This window comes from Lepus europaeus, chromosome 11 (assembly GCF_033115175.1).
Source record: "Lepus europaeus isolate LE1 chromosome 11, mLepTim1.pri, whole genome shotgun sequence".
Classification (NCBI taxonomy): Eukaryota; Metazoa; Chordata; class Mammalia; order Lagomorpha; family Leporidae; genus Lepus; species Lepus europaeus.
Window position 1 is genome coordinate 59,807,729 of NC_084837.1, and position 13,081 is coordinate 59,820,809.

The 13,081-nt window shown below is 38.4% G+C and overlaps 1 pseudogene; it reads left to right on the plus strand.

Moving 5' to 3' along the window:
- The first annotated feature begins 8,892 nt into the window (after positions 1-8,892).
- LOC133770549 (short coiled-coil protein B-like) lies at positions 8,893-11,946 on the plus strand (annotated as a pseudogene).
- The last annotated feature ends 1,135 nt before the right edge of the window (positions 11,947-13,081 follow it).

Genomic DNA, 13,081 nt, shown 5'->3' on the forward strand with positions numbered 1-13,081 from the left:
GGATGGAACTAGAAACCATTATTGTTATTAGTGAAATAAGCCAATCTTTAAGAGACAAATATGCATTTTCTCTAATATGTGTTAGTTAATATAGAATACAAAAAGTGTATGAAATAGACATCTTGTGATTTGATTATTATTTTTAGACCTTGTTTAGTTTATGCCTATAAGGAACTGTGATCTTTCCACTTTTTACTTGTTGAATATTATAGCTAGTAGTACATTAAGTCTATGATTATAGGATGGATTGAAATTATTCTCTGGCAAAAACTAAAGAAAAAAAAAGGAAGCAAGGAGGGCAATTGAGGGAGGAAGAAGGGGAGGAAGACAACTGTGGTTATCTTCTTATAATTGTACCTATGAAATACATGATATCTTTTTTATTTAATAAAAGTTTTCAAAAACCAATTAAATGAGCCAACACAGGGTTTGGAAAGATTAGAAGAAATGTCTGAGGTAAAAATTACATACATATGTAAAATATGCACACACATGTGGGGGAGGGGATAGCAATGATGACAGTACCCACAAAATACGTGTCCCACACTTCCAACCAACCAAAGCCAAGCAGAGTATATAATTAATGAACACATCCTTAAATTTGTCCTGTTATTCAGTTATTTTAGTGGATAATCACATTACCTATCAGTCTGGATTTCACCAAAGTTCTATAACTTTTCTTTTTTTGACAGGCAGAGTGGACAGTGAGAGAGAGACAGAGAGAAAGGTCTTCCTTTGCCGTTGGTTCACCCTCCAATGGCTGCCACGGCTGGCGCACAGCGCTGATCCGATGGCAGGAGCCAGGTGCTTCTCCTGGTCTCCCATGCGGGTGCAGGGCCCAAGCACTTGGGCCATCCTCCACTGCACTCCCTGGCCACAGCAGAAAGCTGGCCTGGAAGAGGGGCAACCGGGACAGAATCCAGTGCCCTGACCAGGACTAGAACCCGGTGTGCCGGCACCACAAGGTGGAGGATTAGCCTATTGAGCCGCGGCACCGGCTCAAAGTTCTATAACTTTATACTTATCTATATGGCTTAATTGATTTATATATCATTTGGGATTAGATGGAGCTGGATTGGGATCCTAGCTCTGACCCTCTAGGTGTGAAAATACATATTATACAACATGTTGTATAATATTTATTGAACATCTATATGCACTAGCCCTTCCCTAAGAAAATAAAGTACATGATTAACAATCCATTACTCATGTCCTACAGAAGCCTCTAGATTTGTGAAAAGGCTTCATTTTCACATTTGTCAGCATGAAGAAAATAATTTTTTCCCATGAGGTTATGAGGAATAAGTGAGGCAAGTATGTAGACTGTGTGGCCTTGCACCTGACACACAGTTCTCTACCTCACACTAAAGTTAGCTAAATAGTGACATCATCTTTAAAGGTAAGAATGTTATTAAAAGTACATTGTTGGGGGTGGGAGGAGGTGGTGCTGTGGTGTAAAGGGTAAAGCCGCCACCTGTAGTGCCGGCATTCCACATGGGTGCCAGTTCAAGTCCTGGCTGCTCCGCTTCCAATCTAACTCTCTCCTATGGCCTTGGAAAGCAGTAGAAGACGGCCCAAGTCCTTGGGCCCCTGCACCCACGTGGGAAACTTAGAGGAAACTCCTGGTCCCTGGCTTCAGGTAAGCACAGTGCCAGCCATTGCAGCCAACTGGGGAGTGAACCAGTGAATGAAAGACCTCTCTCTCCCTCTGCCTCTACTTCTCTCTCTGTGTAACTCTGACTTTTAAATAAATAAATAAATCTTTTTTAAAAAAGTATATCATTCCAAAAATTAGTTATGACTTCTAACTTGAGATTGTTACTAACTGCCCCAATAAAGTGCTACATTTATTGCCTTGTCATTTAGCAATATTAACAGTGGCTGAGTTTTCAAGAACTCATTCTAAAAGCCAGAGGCAACATTTTCTTTCTAGAATATAGCAATGCCAAAACACCCATCTGGTATAAACAATGAATGACATTTTCTATGGGATCATACCACAACGAATCATGATAAATTAGCTTTTTAGCAAATATTGCATATATGGCTTATGCAGTGCCTTTTTAAAAGGCTTTATTTTTTTAAAGATGTATTTATTTATTTGAAAGTCAGAGTTACACAGAGAGAGGAGAGGCAGAGAGAGAGAGAGGTCTTCCATCTGATGGTTCACTCCCCAGTTGGCCCCAATGGCCAGAGCAGCACCAATCTGAAGCCAAGAGCTTGGAGCTTCTTTCGGGTCTCCCACGTGGGTGCATGGGCCCAAGGACTTTGGCCATCTTCTACTGCTTTCCCAGGCCACAGCAAGAGCTGGATCTGAAGTGGAGCAGCTGGGTCTCGAACTGGCATCCATATGGGATGCCGGTTATTCAGGCCAGGGTGTTAACCCACTGCGCCACAGCACCAGCCCCAAAAGGCTTTATTGCACAACCACTTTAAGTAATAGTTTTTACCAGAGGGTGTAGATAACTTAGGAAAGAGATACTTCATGAAGGAATCAATTAGTGCTGCAATTTTAACTAGTATTTGACAGCTAAGTTCAGTGCTTCACAAAATTTTACATATCAGTATTTTTTAGCAGTTGTTTATAAATTCCTAGCCCTTTAAATTCATATGTTGAAAATCTAAGGATACTTTGAATATTGGATTCATCACAACACCTTAGAGACAATTGTCCAAAGTCCTTGTTGACTTTCTGGAATCAGTGAACTATCACAAAAGAACTACAAAGGCACCTATGGATGTGCTGCCCATGAGTCCTCCATGCAGTCTTGCATGGGAGCTATTCAATAACTCTTAACAAAAAGGATGCTAAAATTGGCTGGGAGGGCTGATCTTTATATGTAGTGATTCTCACTAGGAAATTTTTTTTTCCTGTAAAGTGAGCAATGTCTAAGAAACATAACTATAGCTCTTAAAATATTAGTATTAGAGAGAGGAAAAGAGGGTGGGGGTGGTGCTCTAACACAGGTCCCCGTAAACTTAGCTTTCTTTAGAAAGAATACATCCTCCAACTTTCCTGTGCATTAGCAAAGTAACTGACTCTAGGGAATACTCTAGAACGATTTAGAGCTTATTTTGTTCACATGGAGCAATGGAGAAAAATCACATTAAACTGCAATAAAGTATACAGGTATTTTAACCCTTTTCCCATCTGTCTTCCATTACATCTGTGAAAGTGGTATAATCCATTACCATTTCAATGTTTGATGTCACCGGTGCAATGAGATATACACATCTACTCTGTCCAAGCTTCCTTTCTGGGTGTAGATTTAAATCCTTTGAATAACAAATAACAAGGCTTTAGGGGAAACTGTTATAAGTGAGATTTGACTATACATCAGTCATTTGGGTTTCTGTGAACTTTTCAGATAGGGTTTATCAACTTTATATAATCCCTGTGATTTTCCAATACAGTGAACTAAAGAGAAAAAAAAGCACAGACTTTAGAATTAGAAAGACCTAATTCATATATGTCCTCTAGCCCTGCAATGCTGTGACAATAAGAAAATAATGTGAACCTCTTGATCTTTGGTTTCTTTATCCATAAAGGGTAGTAACTACCTACTTTTGTAGAGTCCTTTTAGGATCAAGAAGTGTTTGGGGGCTAAAATATAGTAAATGTTCCCTATATTGTAGCTATTACATTTAATTATAAATATTACGACTTTCTTGCAAAGATAAACCCTTAGATTCCATGAATGTAAGCATCAGAACCATTTCAAGTGCAATTCACATTAAAAAAAAAATAAAAAGAATCCCTAAAGTCAGTCCTTTTGTGTATGTCATGAAAAAACAAAGTAGATTGAGCAGAACATAATTTGGGTATGAGAACAAGAAATGCCCAGCAATTCTGATGTGTTTAACCTGCATCTCTAAATCTTCATTGTCCTAAAACAGAATCTTACAGTGGCCCTGTGACCTTCCCTGGTGTTGCACGCATGATTCACTTCCCTTGAAGGTACAACAAGAGGCCCGCAGCAGGTGGCTTAAATTAATCAAATGGAGATAATCCTGGAAGGGTCCCCTTTCATTTGTTTGAAACACTTTAACACAGGAATTACATACTTTAAAAATGTTTTATTATATTTCTTTTCATATTTTTAGTTTTTAATATATTTAATATAATTTATATATACAATTATAAAAACATGATATCCCTCTTCCCTCTCTCCCACCCACCCTTTTCTCTACTCTTCTCTCTCTCCCTCCTTTTCTTCCTTCCTCGATTCCTTCTTTCCTCTCTCCCTTTATTGTTCTCGTATTCCTTTAGTTTTTGAGATAAATATTTTTTACCTTTTCTGAGATCAGAGATTCTTTTGCTAGCATTGGAGAGGAAGCTTCCATGTTGGAAGAGGTGTGTGGGAGGGTCACATGGGAGGGAACAGAGGGGTGTTGTGTGGTGAGCTTTGAGACCTGAAGATAGCCTTTGGCTGCAACCAGCAAGAAAAAGTGGACCTTAGCACCTCAACCACCAAGAGCAAAGCACTGCCAAGAGTCACAAGGCCTAAAGCTCTACAAAGAAGTCCAGCAACAAAGACCCCTCTACCTGCAGCCATGTGAGGCTTCTGACCCACAGCAACTGTGAGAGAATGTGTGGTTTTTTCAAGCTGCAAACTCTGTGGTAATTATACCACAGTAGAATATAAATGCAAAATCAAACTTTGTCTGGTCTCCCAACAGGCTGTTTTCATGGTGGCTCAGGAGGAGACATTGCCCAATAGTTTGAGAATCAGAGAAGAATGTGGCCAGAATAAAACAGTTTGAGCAAGCAAGTCATTCAACCAGCTCAAAAGTTTCAAACATTAGGTATCATTATCAGAATTCAGTTTGGAGGCAAGAGAATATTTTCAACATGAAGAGAAAACTTCTAATTCCATTAGCAAACTATTCACCTTTGCCAGTAACTAAACCAGCCCAAATTGTAATGGTTGTTAATGACAAAGCAACCTGACCACTATCCTGGTAAAGCAGTTGAAGCATTGTGAAACACTCAATTTTCCTGGAAGAAATGACTCTGTTTACCAGCACACCTAATGTAAATAACCTTGTACAATAATTATAAGTGGTAAGAAATCCTTAGGAGGGTTAATAATGGTCTTAAATGTAAATTATTGTGCTTGAGAAGCTATTTTTTTTTTGACAGGCAGAGTGGATAGTGAGAGAGAGAAACAGAGAGAAAGGTCTTCCTTTTGCCGTTGGTTCACCCTCCAATGGCCGCCGCGGTAGGCGCGCTGCGGCCGGCGCACCGCGCTGTTCCGATGGCAGAAGTCAGGTGCTTATCCTGGTCTCCCATGGTGTGCAGGGCCCAAGAACATGGGCCATCCTCCACTGCACTCCCTGGCCACAGTAGAGAGCTGGCCTGGAAGAGGGGCAACCGGGACAGGATCGGTGCCCCGACCGGGACTAGAACCCGGTGTGCCGGCGCCGCAAGGCAGAGGATTAGCCTAGTGAGCCGCGGCGCCGGCAAGAAGCTATTTTAACATATGACTTATTCCAGAGGTAGTCCCAAACATTTCTGCATTCCAAATAGGACATAACACTTAATATTTGGGTATTAAGAAGTTGCGAGCTTCAGGAAAGAAAAAAGTGAGCTTGAGAGTTTCAATAATGACCATACTTGGAACCTGTATCCTTGTAATATATAAATGAATTAAGTGAAATATACACACAGGCACAAAATTTTTAGATGGAGGTCCATGATAAAGATTAGAGAATTAATGGTTTAATATCTTACAATCATGAAACAGCAAAGGAGGGTGCAGTATTTTAAATTTATCATCATCCTTGAATAAATAAACCAGACTCATAACTATGATGAATGAAGGGAAAAAAGTGGCTAGAAAATTGTCAAAAAATTGGAAAAGGATCAATGATACCAATGAACCTCAAAACTTTTCTACTTTGGAATCAAGAACCTGTTAGTGGAGGTTCCCAAGATGCTGGAGTAGGGAGGGAGCTAATTGCTCTAGCCCAGGAGAAGCTAGTTTAAAAAAGTGGAGATAGTGTAGTCTTAGGGAAGAATTATGGAGAAAAACAGAAGAGGAAATTCTACCAAAATTAGAGAGACATGGTAGACCTACATGTAGGGTGTGAGTGCCCATGGCATAGGACTCCAATAACCTAGAGCCTACACACCAGTGCTGGAAAGCAAGGTGAGACCAGACTGCAATAGCCCAAGCCACTGGTGAAAAAGCAGCAGAAAGAGCCTAGAGGCAAGGAGGCTTGAAGCCCCCTGGGTGAAAGTGTACCAGCCAACTAGAGGGGGAAAAAAAAAGGACCAGATGGACACATTTTTCTCTCTCCAATCACTTTATAAAAGTGTACTGTGACAAGCTGATACTGATAGAATGGGCTCCATTTTGCACGTATGTAACAACTGTGCCAGCTGTTATCTGCCCCCAGCAATCAGCTGAGTGGAAACTCCTAACTCTGGTAAGGAGAATTAACAAGGGGCTAGGGGGATGTGACTGCATGAAGCTTCTGAACCAGGACTGTGATTAAAACTGAGGGTGTGTGGGAGGAATCATGGTATGGCTGGGACTTTCAGCAGTCTCAATGGGAGACACCATTCTATCAGGAATAGCTTACTATTTTATTCTTTTTTTTCTTTCTTTTTTTTTTTTTTTTTTTGACAGGCAGAGTGGACAGTGAGAGAGAGACAGAGAGAAAGGCCTTCCTTTTGCCGTTGGTTCACCCTCCAATGGCCGCCGTGGCTGGCGCGCTGCGGCCGGTGCACCGCGCTGATCCGATGGCAGGAGCCAGGTGCTTCTCCTGGTCTCCCATGGGGTGCAGGACCCAAGGACTTGGGCCATCCTCCACTGCACTCCCTGGCCACAGCAGAGAGCTGGCCTGGAAGAGGGGCAACCGGGACAGGATCGGTGCCCCGACCGGGACTAGAACCCGGTGTGCCGGCGCCTCAAGGCGGAGGATTAGCCTAGTGAGCCGCGGCGCCGGCCAGTATTTTATTCTTTTGAGTACTTTCTTTTTTTTCTTTTTTCTTTTTTTCTTTTTTTTTTTTTTTTTTACAGGCAGAGTTAGACAGTGAGAGAGAGAGAGACAGAGAGAAAGGTCTTCCTTTTTTCGTTGGTTCACCCCCTAAGCGGCTGCTACGGCTGGCGCATTGTGGCCAGCGTGCTGCACTGATCCTAAGCCAGGAGCCAGGTGCTTCCTCCTGGTCTCCCATGTGGGTGCACGGTCCAAGGACCTGGGCCATCCTCCACTGCACTCCCAGGCCACAGAGAGCTGGACTGGAAGAGGAGCAACCGGGACAGAATCCAGCGCCCCAACTGGGACTAGAACCGGGGTGCCAGCGCCACAGGCAGAGGATTAGCCTAGTGAGCTGCAGCACTGGCCTCTTTTGAGTATTTTCTTTTTCTATTTAATACCATTGGTTGAACTCTTTAATTAACAGAGAATTATTCTTAGGTGTTTAAATCCAATTGAAAATTGATCCCTGTTAAAAAAAAAATAAGAGAGGAAATAAGAGATGGAGGCAATGTACAGTTTGGCACATGTTCCCACAGACTTACCCTTAAGGGTAAAGCCAAAAATTTGCCATGGAACTTCAAATTCCATTAGGTTGGCAGGTACTAGGGCCATCTTAACATGTTAAAGTGATCATATTAAATGTGTAACAGATCATATAGATAGAATTAAGTGTGAAAGGATCACATAAATGTCTGGTAATAACAATGGATAGAATTAAAAAGGAGAGAATGATTCTACATGGGAAGCAGGCCACACAGCAGGCTCATAGAATGACAAATACCCTAAATAGCACTCTGACCTCAGAATCAGCCATTAAGGCATTTGGATCTGGCTAAAATGCCCATGAGAGCATTTTAGGCATGGGAAGCCAACACACTATGGCAAAAATGATCTACATGAAGAATCTCTGAGTGAGAACCCCGTGGAAAGAAGGAGCCATCAAAGAAGGATGTACTTTTCTCTGAAGGGAGGAGAAAACTTTCACTTTGTTTATAGCCCTGTCTAAATACTGACAGTTTGTGGACTCAGAAGGCTTCCACAGCCTTGGCAGCTCATGATAAGAACCTCAGGTGATCATTGATGTCATAAATAAGAGTATCAATTGTTAAATTAACAACAGGAGTCACTGTGCACTTGCTCCCCATGTAGGACCTCTGTCCTTAATGTGCTGTACTATGGGAATTAATGGTAAAACTTGTCTTCAAACAGTACTTTATACTTTGTGTGTCTGTATGGGAGCAAACTGTTGAAATCTTTACTTAGTATAGAGTTGATCTTCTATATATAAAGATAATTAAAAATGAATATTAATGATGAATGGGATGGGAGTTGGCAATAGGAGGCGGGATGGTTTGGGGGGTGGGAGGGTGGATATGGGTGGAAGACCCACTATAATCCAAAAGTTATACCTATGAAATTTATATTTATTAAATAAAGCTTTCTATTAAAAAAAGAACCTATTAGTGACTTCAGAGGACTCATACAAACAGATTTGGTTCCTGATGACCAGCAAATTTAAATCTGAATGTTATTGTATATGTGTGTGTGTGCACCTATGTTTCTTTGAGTGCATGTCTGTACACATATGCATGGAAGAAAGAAATGACTTACAAAGAAATGCACCAAGATTTTCCCCCTTACCTAAATGGGTTTAGGATCTAGGTTAACCCACATTCTTGCCAGTACAAAGAAAAGTAGATTAGCAGTTTTCTCTAAACATGTCAATTAATATGAAAGTTATTTTGTGAAGTCTCCTTTCTACCTTGTTTCCAAAATGTTCAAATTTCAAAGGTCAATCGCTTATTAACTCTTAGCAAGAGAAGAGCCTAACAGACAGCAGGTAAAGTCCACTTCCTGACCAGAGTTTGAACACTGGTGTGATCCATCATGGTGTTGAGGGGCAACATGACTGTCTTGATGGCTACTACAAATGAGTCAGTCATCACTGAACTTGAGCAAATAAATTGCATCGACACTGAGCACATTATAGGCAAGCCCGCTCTGGCTAATCAAATGGATGTGAAACCTCAATTAAAGTTCTTCCTCTGGCTAATTCTCCTGTTGCAAGGAGATAGTTTTGTTAACATTAGCAAATTAGCTCTGGCTGCATCATCATTTTTTTCTATTCAACAGTAACAAAGTTAATTTAAAACTTTTCATACACTCATTATAGAAAAGCTAGAAAATGAAATAAAATGACCCAATGAAAATATTATTAATCCTCCACCCATTTTACTAGAATATTCTTCCCTTTTATCTATGCAAAATATATATGTATGTTTATATATTTACCATTTAAAAATCCAATACATAACATAAAAATTAAACTAAAAACCTTGTGGGTAGCTAAGCCACTTTGGGTTTTATGGCAGTGTAAGTTGGAGGGTGCAACCAAGGGCCCCCATGGGTACTTTGAATTGCAAGGGCAAGTCCATGAAACTGAACACTATATGGTGACATTTATCAACAACTATGTCTACATTTTCACAGATCCTAGAAATAAACATAATACTTTTCATGTATTTAATAGGTTCAATTTGTAGCAAAATATATTGATACCATACTTGCATACAAGACTTGCTTCAGGGTGTAACAGCATTCACCATCAAATAGCAAGCTAATAAAAACTGTAACAGAAACAGTTTTACGACCCTCTATTGACTTGTGTTTTACATTATATTATCTTATTGCAGACATCTGAATTAAAGGTTAACAAACACTATTTAATGGGTTGTCTAGATGAATGTACAGTGCATGAATACATGCTTCTTGCAATTTCTATCAGTTTTAATAGTACACATGTTTTATGATTTGGGTTAAGACAATTATAAGTGGGTGATGGCTCTTGACTGACTCTTTTAAGGAATATGAAATAGCGCATTTTGTTAGACTTCCTCCAATTAAGTGCATCTCTGCCATTAAAGCAATCTGTCATCATTTAACAATGTCATTAACATCTACAATATAACTCACAGGAGCTTTGTTCTTCTTTCAAAATTAGTAGTACATACATTTATATAGAAAGCTTGAAATATAAAAATAAATTTAAGAAGCCTTCAACCCTAAGCTATACAAATATTTTTAAATGGGTTATAGAGAAAGTCTGATTTTACTAATAAAGCCCATAGAAATTATATATCCATAAAAGTGGATTAATGATATAAAATATGAATTTTTCTTTTTAATGTAGTAATCAAGAAATACAATTTACTATACTGCTAAATGTATTTGAACTAATAGAAATAATTTAAATTATTGGGCTAGTCAAAGTAAAAATCAGGGTAGAAGATTTAAGATTTTATGTATAAATGATTTTCATTCTTCAGAAGTATTTTGGAAATTTTTTAATTCATAAAAATATTATATTAAATGGCTAAAAAAGATAAAATTTTATTAGTAAGTTTATATGGTAATATCCAACTTTAAATTGCTAAAATATATCTTTTTTACTACTGTGGCTTCAGTAAATAGGGTAAGATTCAATTAATAATACATGCAAAGAGAAAGTTTATGTTCATAAAGCAGAGATTCTCTTCCAAGAAAAGTATTTCTTTCTACTTATATTCACACAAAAGTATACACTGCTATCTAATATGAATTAGAAATTGAACTTTGTTTACTATATGCTAAGGTGGTCAACATTTATGAAGGCTCTCAGATTTATCAAATTTTTCTCATTGATAATTATCTTAATACAAAATATCAAATGAGACCTAATAATTTTTCAGATTAAAAAGGGTATTTTCTTTGGTATTGCCACTCTCTTGCATTTTATTAGAGTAGTCTACTAAACATTCAGTTAGTTGCTGTCATGTCTTTTGTTCCTTAATAGAACATACGTTTCTTTAAAATATGCAGTAATCAATATTTTGTATCTCTCCAAAATTTTTTCAGACCTTCACCCAGCACCTGATGGGTTACAATTTCTAAATAAATAAATGTTCTGTAATTATCTTACATATAGCATGTACAAAATTAACTCACTGTCTCCACCTCAATAGTTCTTCCTCCTCATGTTTCTCATCTTGGTAGTTTGCACCCTCCTCCCCTCCTAAGGGAAACATCTGGGAGTCATTCTCAACTCTTGCTTATTTGTCTCAGATTCATTCAAACTCTTACCTCAATTAGAAAATCCTAACATTTCTTAAATATGGCTTCTCTTTTCTATTCCCATGGCCACCATCTCAAGCTAGGCCCTTGTTTCATTGGCATTCATCCTAATAGTTCGGTTGCTCCATACTTTGCTGGTTCTAATATCTGGGGCATATGTGAGTCCTATTTCCTGCATCTAACACCATGGTCCTGGTCAGTTGGTCCATGTCTCCAGGCCTGAGGTGTTCTCCCTTTACCTCCCCTTCCCAGTGCCTCCAATGGAAGAACATTCATCAAGGATTTTGCATCCAGAGTTTCTTCCCCTAGACAATGAATTCTGACATAGATACAGTTGATGCTGAAAATCAGGTGGAAGTGGAGAAAAATACAGAACTTATTAATCAGGTATTGTGACTCCAACACACATTCAAAAATCTCTCTGCAAGAGTAGATGCAGTTCAAAAATCTGAAGTTAAAATCAGAAAACCAAGTTATTGGACTATGTATAGAAAACCTCATGTCAGCTTCTAGGGTTTTTCATTTTTATAAAAGATTATTTTATTTATTTGAAAGGCAAAGTTAGAAAGAGAAAGAGGTATTCTATCCACTGGTTGACTCCTGAAATTACCACAATGGTCAGAGCTGGTCTCCTTGTGGGTACAGGTGCCTAGGCACTTGGGCCATCTTCTGCTGCTTTCCCAGGTGCATTTGCAGGGAGCGGGATAAAAAATGGAACAGCTGAGATTGGAACCAGTGTCCATATGGGATGCCAGTGCTGCAGCCCATATCTTTAACCTGCTGTGCCATAGTGCCAATGCCAATTCTAGTGCTTTTCAAACAAGTGACACAAAAAGCAAAACAAAATAGGGGATTAATACCCCTCTATTTCATGGAATTGCTGCCGACCTTTTTAGGTTTAAAATTCTGATAGATTCCAAAAGTTACCATACCTTTATTTGTGGCTTTATTGACTATTTATCAAGATAATGTCAGATGCAGGGAAAATTAACTGCTTAACCAGATTTCCAAGTTTGTGTATTTTATTGGTATATGAAAACATGCAAATATATTGTAGAGACTTCATAATTAGAATTTCATATATTTATGACATTTGAAGCTGAATGCTCTATTGAATTTTCTTTGATTTATAGACTCAGCACTTTTATTATAGGCTTTGTAAGATATACAAGAAAAAATATTGTAATCAATTGACCAAAATTGTGTCCTGAATGCATGGTTTTATATACCTGGCCTACATGTTGTGCCTCTTCTACATTTGCCTCTTCCTTCCCATTAACCTGAACTCTTGATTGTTGAAATGTGACCAAAATAAGATACTTTCTAAGCTAGGACTTTTCATTTGTGATATTTAATAATAACATAGGATTGCTGTTTTCTCTTTAATCAATTGAAAACAGATGGAGGCTAAAAAATGATTTTTCCTTAAAAGTGAATTGTCAGAACTGTTGTTAAAAACTTCCTTTTGTATACGATAATTCACTTGGTATCTGTAAAGACAGGAGTTTGAAATATATGTTTAAATATAGAAAATCTTGGGAAAAATAAGATAGGGTGGAAAAGTACTTAGTAAACTACAATTTTAAAAAATTCCAATGTTTTCATTCCACAATTGTGTTTTCTCTGGTACAGAATAGTTATTTTGGGGAATATATGAGAAAGCGGATTGCTTCACCTTACACCAACCATCACTGGGAGAGAAGACAAGAAGTATGGTGTCAAGGTTTATTTATAGTACCCAGATCAACTTCTACAAAAATCCCTTGAGTATATTAGTATCAGAATCATGAATAAATTGGAACAATTTTACATCTGTGCTAGTTGATGATCTTGCTCAATATTTTATCTTACTTGCACTCCCAGAATTTTCTGTAAACTCAGTTACTTGGTTTGCAGTGTTTTCATCATCTTTTAATATATTTTTTAATTTAGTTTGCAGATTCTATTTGATGAGGAAATAATCAATTTTGGAAGTAATTTTAAA